Genomic DNA, 11,918 nt, shown 5'->3' on the forward strand with positions numbered 1-11,918 from the left:
TCCTCTAGAGGTTTACGAGATAGAAATTATATTAGGATTTGAAAAAGATCACACTCGTGGAACTTCATGTGCAACTGATCGATTGCGTTGTTTGGGTAATGCATTCCAAATAGATACAGTTGCATACCATTTATCTGTCTTGAAAGCATTTTATCCTGATGGCATTAAATTAGAGTACTTTCTCTATTTTCTGGTATTGGTGGAGTAGAGGTTGCATTGCATCGACCTTGGATACATATTTCCACAAATACAACACAACTTAAATGTATTCCAGGTCGATGCAAAGAAACCTCTGCTCTAGAGATCACCAGAAAATAGAGAAAGAAATTTAATTCCATCAGGATAAAATGCTTTCAAGACAAATAAATGGTATGCAACTGTATCTATTTGGAATTCATTACCCAAACAGTGCAATTGATCAGTCACACACAAACTTCCAGGAGTGTGATCTTCTTTAAATCTTAATATAATTTCTATCTCGTCAACCTCTAGAGGAGCCACCTTAATTTCCATTCTTCGCACTTTTCAAGAATGTATTTTTGTTCACTATCCTGCAGTTTCCCTCATGAATTTTTAATTATACTGTAGAGTTCTTCACGAAGGAAACCACCGCATCGTCTAGAGTCTATGCTTCAATTTTTTTCTTTGATCCCATGGAGGCCAATAGTCCTTTGTCTGAGTAAGTGCTTCCTGAATAGTCATGGGGGGAGAGGTAATTCTTGAAATAGCCCTTCTATTGGGAGATTGTGTACATAACCTCTTGGTCTTCTGGAAGCCGAAAAGTACTTCGAGTCCACCAACTCTTCTTCCACACTATAGAAATTTTTGGATATTGCCTTCCAAATATCCTTCAGTGCAAAAGCATCATTCTCATAATAGAAAAAAGGTGGTCCTTGCATGAACACATTGATTTCCTACAAGCGTGGCCCGATAGGTTTCCTAGGAACTCCAAAACCAGTTAGTCCCTCCGGACATAAATTGGAGACGTCACATCACACACTCCAAACATTGTTTGTTTGTATTGCATACTCTCTATGTATTTATCACCCTTTAACACTTTCCGCTTCTTTTCTCCAATTTCTCTCTTCTAGGCAACTGATGAGCTTGTTTCCATGTCATTCAAGATAACACCTTCTTGCTTTCTTTTATGAAATTTACTTGCACATGAGTCTTCATCTTGTATCTTGTTCTTTTGCATAGATATAATTTATAATTCATGCTCAGATGATAATTAAATAAAATAAGCATTTGTAAAGAAAATATTTAGTCATTGGATGTTACATATTATCTGACAGAAAGATCCTAGACAATTCTTTGAGAAAGGAAACATCATTGATAATCTTTTTTTGCAAATAACACTGAATCAAATAAATTAAAAATGTTTTATGCAATTTTTAAAAGTAGAACTCATGTAATGCTTTCATGCACCAACGGCCAAGTTGTCTGACCCACAGCATCTGATACCGTCGGAATTCCGATATCAACTAAAGAAACATCTGACAAGAATGTTGTATGTCCGACGTCACTTCCTTGTCGGACAGTCGTCGATTCATGGCAGTGGGGGAGTGTTGGAATTCCGACTGTAATCCGATGATATTTTTTGGCTAGAGGAGCAAACATAGCAGTCGTCGGAAGAGTTCATAACATCATCAGATTGTTGACGCAAATGGCATCATTGGGAAGACCGATGATAAGTTTTTGATGATTACATTTGTTGGAAGTCCGACATGTTGGCATCAGACTTCCGACAATGAGTCGTCAGAAATTAGGCCTGAATGTAGTAGTGTGTGCATTGTGTGTTTAAATTTCATTCAATATGTCAAATCTTTATTTGCAAGATGTTCATACTTTTAATGATGTACGCAATTAAGTTGATTATGAGTTTAGTAAGGATGAATTAGATGAAGCTCTAGATGAGTTTTTGAACCCTAAGCCTTCTAAACCCTCATTTTGTCAAAAACTAATTAACCTCATTACTATGTCATTTCATGGTGATGAGAAAGATAAGTTGAATGGTTCCTCTCATGGGTACATTCCTATTAACTCCTCAACTAAATCTAGCAACATGGTTGTCTACACAAATTCCATTGTTGACGAGATGTCTATTTTTGAATCAAAAGATAAACCTTTCGACCGATATGACCATGCCTTGTTGGATGATGGCCTTGATGACTTTATGTCTCTTTCCAAATTTTCAAACAAAAACAATACATCTAAAATATTAATCAATACGATAAATGTAAATGAACATAGCAAGCCTCTTTTTGTAGTCCAAGGTGCTTATCATTCTTCAACTTCATAACTTCCCAATCAACCCCTTTTCACTATTCAAGGTGGATATAGTTATGATTCCTTTAGTAATCCTAATAAACTTGCCATTACTGTGCACGGAAGAAATCCCACTAAGAGTCCTTATCATTATGCTAAACAATTAACTAAGGAGAGTCATCATGTAGTTGCCCACACTTATAACACAAGAAACAAAAGACAAAGTAATCCTCCTCCGGTTACCCCAACTTCTCTTCCTGATCCTCAACCTATTCTTCCTCAAGAACCTCGCATTTCACAAACTCTTGGTAAAGAATATGATGTTATTGAAAAACTCAAAGCTACTCCTGCCAAGATATCCCTTTGGGATTTGATTTAAAATTCTTCAACCCATCAAGGAATGTTGCAATATGCCTTGAAAACTTTGAATGTCCCACCTACAGTGACATCCAATAATATGGCTTCCTTGATTAATTCTATCGCATCTCCTAAGGCTCAAATTTTGTTTACACAAGATGAGTTACCTACTAGTGAAATCCAACATCAATATGATCCTTTAGTGATTGTGGTTATCATAAATGATAGTGCAATAAGACAAACACTAGTGGACAATAGTTTTTGCCTTAATGTTTGTACCATTAATTTGTTTCATAAAATCAATGTCGATACATCTCTCATTTAGCTCAATTCTCTTATTATCAGAGGCTTCGATAATGTTGCTAAATCTTCATTAGGTATCATCACTTTGCCCATTAAGGTAGGCCATATTACTTTATCCACACCTATTCATGTCATTCCTGGAAATCTGACGTATAACTTGTTATTAGGGAGACCTTGGATTCATATCATGCAATTTGTCCCCTCCCCTCTACATTGCATAGGCAAGTTAAATTCATTTATAATAGTAAGACATATACCTTGCTAGGTGATACTAATCTCCAAGCTCCTCTGCAAACATCAAAATCCAAATCCTCTTCAATTGTTTCTTCCCCAACTATCATAGATAATTCTTCCAAAACATCTTCTCCTGCTAGTGTGTCTTTCCCCTCGAGTATATCTCCTACCTCTAGTTCATCTCCCAATAATTCCTCAAATGAACCTAAGGTCCTCGAAGAGGAGGATTCTCAACCTTATGCTACTACTAAAGATGTCTTCTCTCCTAAAAAGATTCTTATAGAAGATGATTGGGAATCCCTTCACTTTAATTGTACTTTCATAGGAGAATATTAAATTCCCCCTAGAGAATCCAAGGTTGAAAAGAAGAAAGAAGAAGAAGAACCTAAATAGCAGCCTACTTTACCTGAGCCATTTAGTAATAACTTTGTGGTGGATTCTCAGAGTTCATCTCCCCTTGTTTTCAATTTAGAGGATTTTGATCCCTTACTTTATGAAAATCCCCCTTCTCTTTCAAAAATGGCTAACCTTTATGGTCCTAATTTTCACATCCTAGCTAAGTGTGGATATAATGGTAATGGTTGTGGTCCCCAAGAACAATGGATTAAAGTTCCTTTGGAAAATAACTTTCATGATACAACATTTGGACTTGCCTATGATCCTTTTGAGCATACTAAAGCTTCCATGAGACCATCTATTAGTGTTAATGTCATCTCTACTTCTCTCTCAATAAAATATCTGGAGTATATTGACGGTAACTCTTCTAGTGTTTTTTCCTTGGATATTTTTTCTATTGATGATTGCTTAGTTGATTTCCTAGGAGCCTATGACAACCTTCCTCATTATCACCATAATAATGGGTTTTCCTATTGTTTAAATAGATAAGCTTACTTTAGGAAAGAAAGAAATAATCATGAGATAGTTAAAGAATTTCCTCAATTGAAAGATGTTCCTCAACAAAGAAATCTCCTCATAAGTGACACTATTGATATAAAAATGGATCCTTCTATTGAAGACAAATGCATTAAGATAGGAAAGTGTCTAGATGAAGAAGAACAAAAATAATATTCTAAATTATTACATGAATTCCCTAAACTCTTTAATTGGATATACTCTGATATGCTTGGCATTGATCCTAAGATTTTCACTCATAACATTATCTTAGTTCTTGATGCTAAACCTATGAAACAAAAGATTCAGAAGATGAATCCTAAAGTAGCATTGCTTGTTAAGGATGAGATTGAAAAGTTATTGGATGTCGGATTCATCCATCCTATAGATTATTCCCCCATAGATTTCAAACATTGTGGTCATGGCTAAATTAGATAATAAGATTATTCCCCATGGATTTATAACCACACCTTGTGATACGTTTTGTTGGGTTATGCTACCTTTTGGATTGAAAAATGCAAGCGTTGCCTATCAATGTGCTATGACCCTAATCTTCCATGATTACATGCATAAAATATTAGAGGATTGCATTGATGACATCTTAGCTAAATCCATTCTTTTCATAGATCATGTTAAGATCCTTCGTCAAGTCTTTGAAAGAATTCGTAAGTATAACATGTGCTTGAATCCCCAAAAGTGTGTTTGTGGTGTACATCATGTAAAACTATTAGGATTCATAGTCTCACATCATGGAATTGAGGTGGATACAAAGAAGATAGATGCTATTTTTAACATGCCACCTCCTAAAAATGTTTCCCAACTAAAAATTTTACAAGGGAAGATTCAAGCTATTCATAGCTTTGTTTCCCAACTTCCTGATCATACCCTTCCTTTCACCCAATTACTTAAAAATAATATCACCTTTCAATGGAATGAGGATTTTTCGTCAAGCATTTGAAGAATTAAAAACCTATTTGACTAATCTTCCCATTCTCCAACTCTTTAACACTTCCAGACCCTTTCTTCTATACACAGTTGCTTCCCTTCATGCTCTTGCAGCCTTATTGGCACAACATGATAAGGATGGTAGAGAATGTTTGGTTTATTACATAAGTCACACTTTACTCAATTATGAAGTTTGATATTCTGCAATAGAAAGACAATGTCTTTCTTTAGTCTTTGCAACCCAAAAATTAAGGCATTATCTTTTGAATGTTGATTCATGTTATCATTAAATTTGACCCTCTAAAGAATCTCTTCTCCAAAATTGATCTTTTAGGATGCTTAGCCAAGTGGGTTATGATGTTAATTAAGTTTGACCTTAAGTTTGTTTCACAAAAGGCAATAAAAGGCCAAGCATTCACTGACCACTTAGTCAAGACTCCTTCGCCTTACTCCCTAACTAACCAAGAGTCTTTTCCCAATGAATGCATTATCTCTACTAAGGTTGATGAGACTTGGGAATTATACTTTGATGGCTCTAGGTGTCGTGCAGGGTCAGGGGCACGTGTTATCTTAATTTCTCCTAAAAATAAATCTATCCCTTTATCATATCATCTCAATTTCTTGTGTACCAATAATATTGTTGAATATAAGGCTCTTATATCTAGAATCAAGGTAGCTCTAGCATTAAGTGTGAAACATTTGCACATCTATGGAGATTCTTAATTAATCATAAGACAAGTGATGAGGATTTATCAAGCTAAGAAAGATAAATTATCACAATATAGAGATTTAGCTATATAATTGTTACAAAAGTTTGACTCTTATACCATGGAGCCTATTCCTCAAAAATATAATTGATGGGATCTTTATAGATCCATTTTGCTAAGTCCTCATCTTGGGTTTCTTCTTCTTGAATCTTTCCAAGAATGAAAGGCATCAAAGCACATGCTGGTATGTTTAGTGGTTGCTGGAGTACCTGCTGTGGTTTACCATGAGTTCTAGGAGAAGTGGGCATTTGTCCCACACAAAAGAGTTGACTCAAGTTGTATTCCCCAGGACCTTCCTCTGCTATTTTCATCTTAAGCTTTTCTTGCTTTGGTATAGTGGTGTTCGAACTAGAAAGAAAGGATGGACTTATATATGATGTGGAGGAAATGGCTTCTCTATTATTAGGAACAGTAATCTCTGGTTGATGGCTGATATTATGGCAAAATGCAAAGGGATTTGCATCACCCAGGATTGTGATCTCTACACCATTATGTGGGAACTTGATACATTGATGGTAGGTAGATGGAACGGCTTGCATGGCATGTATCCAAGGTCTCCCTAATAATAGATTGTATGGCAGAGGAAGGTCCAGAACCTGATAGATGATGTGCTTTACCACAGGGCCCACGCGGATTGGTAGTACCGCAGCTCCTTTGGATGAATGCTCTGCATCGTCATAGGCTTTGATAGTGATCTTCTTACGAGGATCCACTGATTCTACCACATAGCCCAATGCTATGACCAACTATAGTGTACAAATGTTCAGGCCTGCTCCATTATCTATCAAGACTCACTTAATCCTATGGTGGTTAATAAATCCTTCGATGTGGAGTGAGGCATTATGAGGTTGCTGGAAGGAAGAGTTGTCACTTTCGGAAAAAGTGAGACAAGGTGAGGACTTTAGATTTCCAACCATGGCTTGAAATTGGTCTGTATTCAGATTTGCAGGGACTGACGCCTCTTGGAGTGCTTGATCCAAGATAGTTTTATGAGATGGCGATAGACGCAAAAGCTCTAAAATGGATATAAGTGCAGGGGTTTTGTCTAATTGTTCCACAAGATTGTACTGCTTTGGGATGGAGGTGGTGTCTTGTGGAGCTTCCTTTATGGTGACTTTGCCGCAACGCGTAACAATATTGCAATTTGAGTTGGGATTTTTGAAGGTTATGGTTGCAATTTGTTCATTGGCATCATACAGATGATTTACAGTGTAATTATACGCAGCCTGCGTATAATCAGTGGTATCAGTGCCTCGCCTAGAAGTGGAAGGACCCCTTTGATCTTGTGATGGAAGTGGATTTTTGAACATCCGATGATCATTATTGGTTGTTTTTGGGTCATGTCCTTCAATTTCAATTTCTCCTTGGTCAATAAGATCTTGAATGAGATCTTTCAATCGGTGACAATTACTTGTCTTGTGCCCTCTTCCTTGATGGAATTCACAGTGTTCAGTATCTCTCCACCATGCTGGTTTGACTTGAGGCTCATAGTTTGATAGCTTAGGTAGAGTGACCAAATTTTGAGAAATGAGTTGTCGCAATACTATTTCAATGGGTTCCCCTAAGGGAGTGTATGTGCGTTTTTGTTTTTGCTGACGAGGTCTTGGTTCATCGTGAGATGTGATACAACCTTGATTTGTAGGACCATTTGTGTTATTCTGAGGTGGAGGATTTTGTCCTGCAAACGGAACCACAGGTTGTGCGTTTTGGATAGTCCTGGCATCCACAACCCCATCGTTGACGATATTCTTGTTTTTATTCTAGAAGCTTGGTTTATCACTGTTGAAGCATGGGCAAGGACCATCTTTTGGTTCATTAAAGATTTTGATGAGTCCTTTCTTGATAAGTGCCCTTTCACATTTCAAACCCTTGGTGATCATATCATTAAAAGAGTCTGTGTCTTTGACATCCAGGTGAAATTCCATTTCTTCGTTTAAGTTGGAAATGAATATTTCCACTAGTTCTCGTTCAGGTAACTGAAGAGAACGTCTGCTAGACATTTGGCGCCATCGTTGCAGGAATACTAAGAATAGTTCACCTGGTTTTTGTTTGGTGTTACACAGATCAGCCATGGTGATGTCGCATTCAATGTTATGAGAGTAATGAGCGAGGAATTTTTGGATAAGTTCCTCAAATGTTCTAATGCCACCTGGTAGTCGGGAAAACCATGATGTGGTTGTTCCTCCCAAGCTTTGGGGAAAAAGGCGCATTAGGTATGTGTCTTCATATGCCACTTCAAGACAAGTGAAATGAAATTCTCTAACATGATCACGAGGATCTCCCTTTCCTCTATATTTTTCGAATTTGGGTGTTTCGAATCCTCGAGGAAATGGTGGCATGTAAAGATTCCTATCAAAAGGATAGGGACAGATGTCATTGAGTGAGAATTGGTTAGTCTTGACACCACTATGAAGCTGTTGGGCGAGATTCTCAACTTGTTGCCGCAACATCTCCATTTCATTTGGAGGAGGAGGTGGTGGGTTACCTCAAGGAATGTTATATCTAATGGGATCTCTACCTCTTTCCTCTTCATGGCAACTTTGTCTTTCTGATGCTTGTCTTAATTGGGCAAGATCAAAGTCAGAGGGGAGTTTTGCTCCTTCTTGAGCGAGTCTTAAGAAGTGAGCATCCGCATTGCTCCTGAGTATTTCGTCAAAAAGCCTATTAAAGAGAGGGTTATGCTGAGCCCTTTCTATTGTTGCAGGAGTGGGAGTACTTGGGTTTTCGTCATCTGCATTTCCTCCAAGTGCTTCTTGAAATTCATTGAGATTTTCCTCTTCTTCTTCTTCCCTTTCTATTTCTCGTTGCCTTGACTGTGATCGGGTTTGAGCCATTTTGCTTGCAAACTGTTGTTGAAGTTGTGTGAAAATAATGATGAGTTTTTGATGAAATGAAAGGTTGATGGTTGGTGAATTGTGTTGCACGTGGATCTCTAGCACTTTTAAGGTGGATGTAACCAAAATTCCTTCTTTGAATTGCTTATTTGTTTGATAAGTTTTGATGTGATAAGGTGTAGAGAAATCTGAGATGTGTTACAGATTGAACTACCTAGTAATGAGAGGATTCACTCATGAACTAGTTTTAACCTGCGTAGATGTGTCTCTTAGGATGAGCTTATCCTAGATGTAGAAACAATCTAAAAAGTGATGTGATGTGTTTGATTTCAAGAAATATCTAAAAGACAACTTGGGACAAGAACCTCTTAATGTTTTGAGAGTTGGGATGGATTGATGATGAAGTGATGATGTATGAGTGAGATGATGGATGAAAATGTTTTCAACTTCAATAAAAACTTTGTGTTACAAATGGGACAAACTCTATCTCTTCCCTTTCGGGTATTGGTGGTATTTCTCGAGCTGTGTTGTATGTGATACAGACATTTGGGAAGAAGTTGGGATTAATCTTTCCTCCTTGGTTTTTGTGATAACTCAGAGCTCTATATTGCATAAAAGCTCTGCGGTTCAATGATTCGGAATCAAATTCGTTTGTTTTTTCTTGAAGGTATAGACGCATGCGATGTAGAAAGACTCTATGGGAGACAAAGATTTGTCGATTGATATAGAAGAATTTCCTCCTTTTGATCAAATCCTTTGAGCTTAATGGTCTTCTTTTCAAGTTGATATTCTGATGACACTTCTTCTTTCGCAAGATGTGAAGAATGGTCATAAAATTTGACTCTTTGTTGTTTGTACCTTGTTTTTCATGTTTTTGGTTGTTTTGACAGAGGTTTGGTTGGATGAATACTTTGTTTTTGGGAAGTGATTTTCTGATTTTTCTTTGACAAGAAAACAAAGCAAGCACACAAACACAAGAATGTTGCCCCAAAGGCACAAATGAGTATGGGTCTAGATCAACCCAATCCTTGGACTTTTATATAACCCTTCCTTTAGATGTATTTTAAAGTGTATTTCCAAAGCCTGAAGTCGGCTCAATTTGCACTTGGTCTTTAAAACGAACACACTTCAAACACTTTTTATCCCTAAGGTCAAATGGCCAGTTGTGATAAATTTAGCCCACATCTTGATATTTCTTCGACTTTGGTACTACATACCTTATGAATCTCGCTGTGGCAGGTAAGGATGTGATATACTAAGTCTTGGACGAGCATAACAAATAGATGATCCCTATGATGGGGGAGTCACCACTTTTATCAAGCCACAAGTGACTTTTCAAAAAGTTATGTTTCTACTCAAGGAAATATGTATGGTGAGTATCTTGGGAGCAAAACCATCTATGCTCTTGCACTAAATTATATCGCAAATATCCTCAATCAATAGAACGGGTGGGCTACTACTAAAAGGTGTTTAGTCATGTTTGATGTTTTTGGACATAAGTTCATTCTGCAGTGACTCACTTAAGAGCCTTGTAACTGGTGGTGGGGCCCATTTGTCCTTTTGGCCAGTTACACTGTAGGAACAGCTATACCCAAGGCTACAGCTTTTGCTCTCACCTAATTTCTATAGCGGCTCGAAGGATTTACTGCTCGAGGTCGTTCCCAAGAGTATCGATCCCTTGGCAGGCCTCTCTTAAAAAGATAAAATTTTGAGTGTTACTAACACTTTTCTCTTGTGCCTAGGACCACAAAAGCCAAGGGAGAGGATAGTGTGTGTTAGAAGTAGGACCACTCGACCAACTCTTTGCACAAGTGTGCCAAGCACGAAAAACACTTGTTCTTTTTAATCTGTCATTGCAATGTGATCTAACTATTTGGAGATGTTGCTCCAACAATCATGGTGTTCTTTTTAACTTCAAAGGCAAAATATTTTATAAACTAGGAACTTTGAAATCCTAGTCAATTGAATTGAAAACACGTCTTGCTTGAAGTAAAATTGTTTTTGAGCTTGAAGGAAAAATGGCTTGTTCTTTTTAGATTGCCCCAAAACAAAGTATTGATTGTAAATTTCTTTTAAGTTGATGCAAGAAAATAAATTTTGTTTTGTTGATTTTAAGCACCAAAACAAAGTTTGTTTCCTAACTTGCAAGAAATAAAGTTGTTTTGTATAAGTTTGTGGTTCTTTTTACCTTGGAACAATGAAATTCTTTTTAAGAGCCCCAAACAAATGTGTGATTCTTTTTTTAAAAGCCCAAATTTGAAATGTGAAGTTAATTTTAAACCAAAATAAAAAGTGAATTCATTTTTTTTTAAACCAACTTCAAAAACAAGTTAGTAAGAAATATAAATCTACTTTTTAATCTAATTTAAATCTGCACAAAAGAGAAAAATAGTTAGTAAAATCCGCCTATTTGGTGGGCTTCTACAAGCCTAATTTTTATTTTTTTTGGTTACAAGGTGATTTGTACAACGTTTTGTTATAATAACGCTAGTCTGTGTTTGAACAGAGGCGCTATTTAACACAAATGCACTAAAAGAAAGGAAAAGACAAGAGAAGGCAAAAGCACTGAAACAGGGTGAATAGCGCCAAAATAATGTCAAACGCACCAAAACAGTGTCAAAAACGCAACCTGTGTGACATTTTCAACATTCAAACATGTTATTGGTTAAAAAAAAAATTGATCTTTTTGGTGTTTAGATTCACATCGGGTTCACCAAATGATGCTCTGCAAAAAGGATTAGAAAATCTGTTTGATGGCAACACACACAAGAGCACAAGAAACAAACGTTAGTGTTAGCAACAAAAGATTATCCTAAACAGGCATATCAAGAGAGATATTAAGCATGAAATAGAAAGCATATAAACATAAAATAAAATAGCTAATCAAGATGCTCATAGTTGCTCCTCCCTTGTACCTCTCCTCTCCAAGTCCCAAATGAGTGTAGCTCTCAGCTTTTAGCACTAGCCATGGATGCCATATGGAGATTCAAGATGGTTGAATATGATAAGCAAATGCTATGCAAGTGTAGATAGTGATGCTATGAGAAAGCTCTATGCTAATGCCAGTATAACAACAATACTCTAATGCTTTCTTTTTGCTTGAGGAGAAGGGATCTATTTATAGAAGAAATGGGGAAATGAAGGGTTAAGATTGAATGGTTTAATCAAGGGCCAAGTTTGAAAGTTGGGGATCCATGTGCACAATTGGCACCAATAAAATGGTGACAAGTGTCAACATAGGATTGGGTTGAGAGAAGAGGTTGGAGGCATTAAAGGCCTGAGAAGACCTCATGGTTATCTAGAGGCTAAGGGTCAAGTC

This window comes from Cryptomeria japonica, chromosome 1 (genome assembly GCF_030272615.1).
Source record: "Cryptomeria japonica chromosome 1, Sugi_1.0, whole genome shotgun sequence".
Taxonomy (NCBI): domain Eukaryota; kingdom Viridiplantae; phylum Streptophyta; class Pinopsida; order Cupressales; family Cupressaceae; genus Cryptomeria; species Cryptomeria japonica.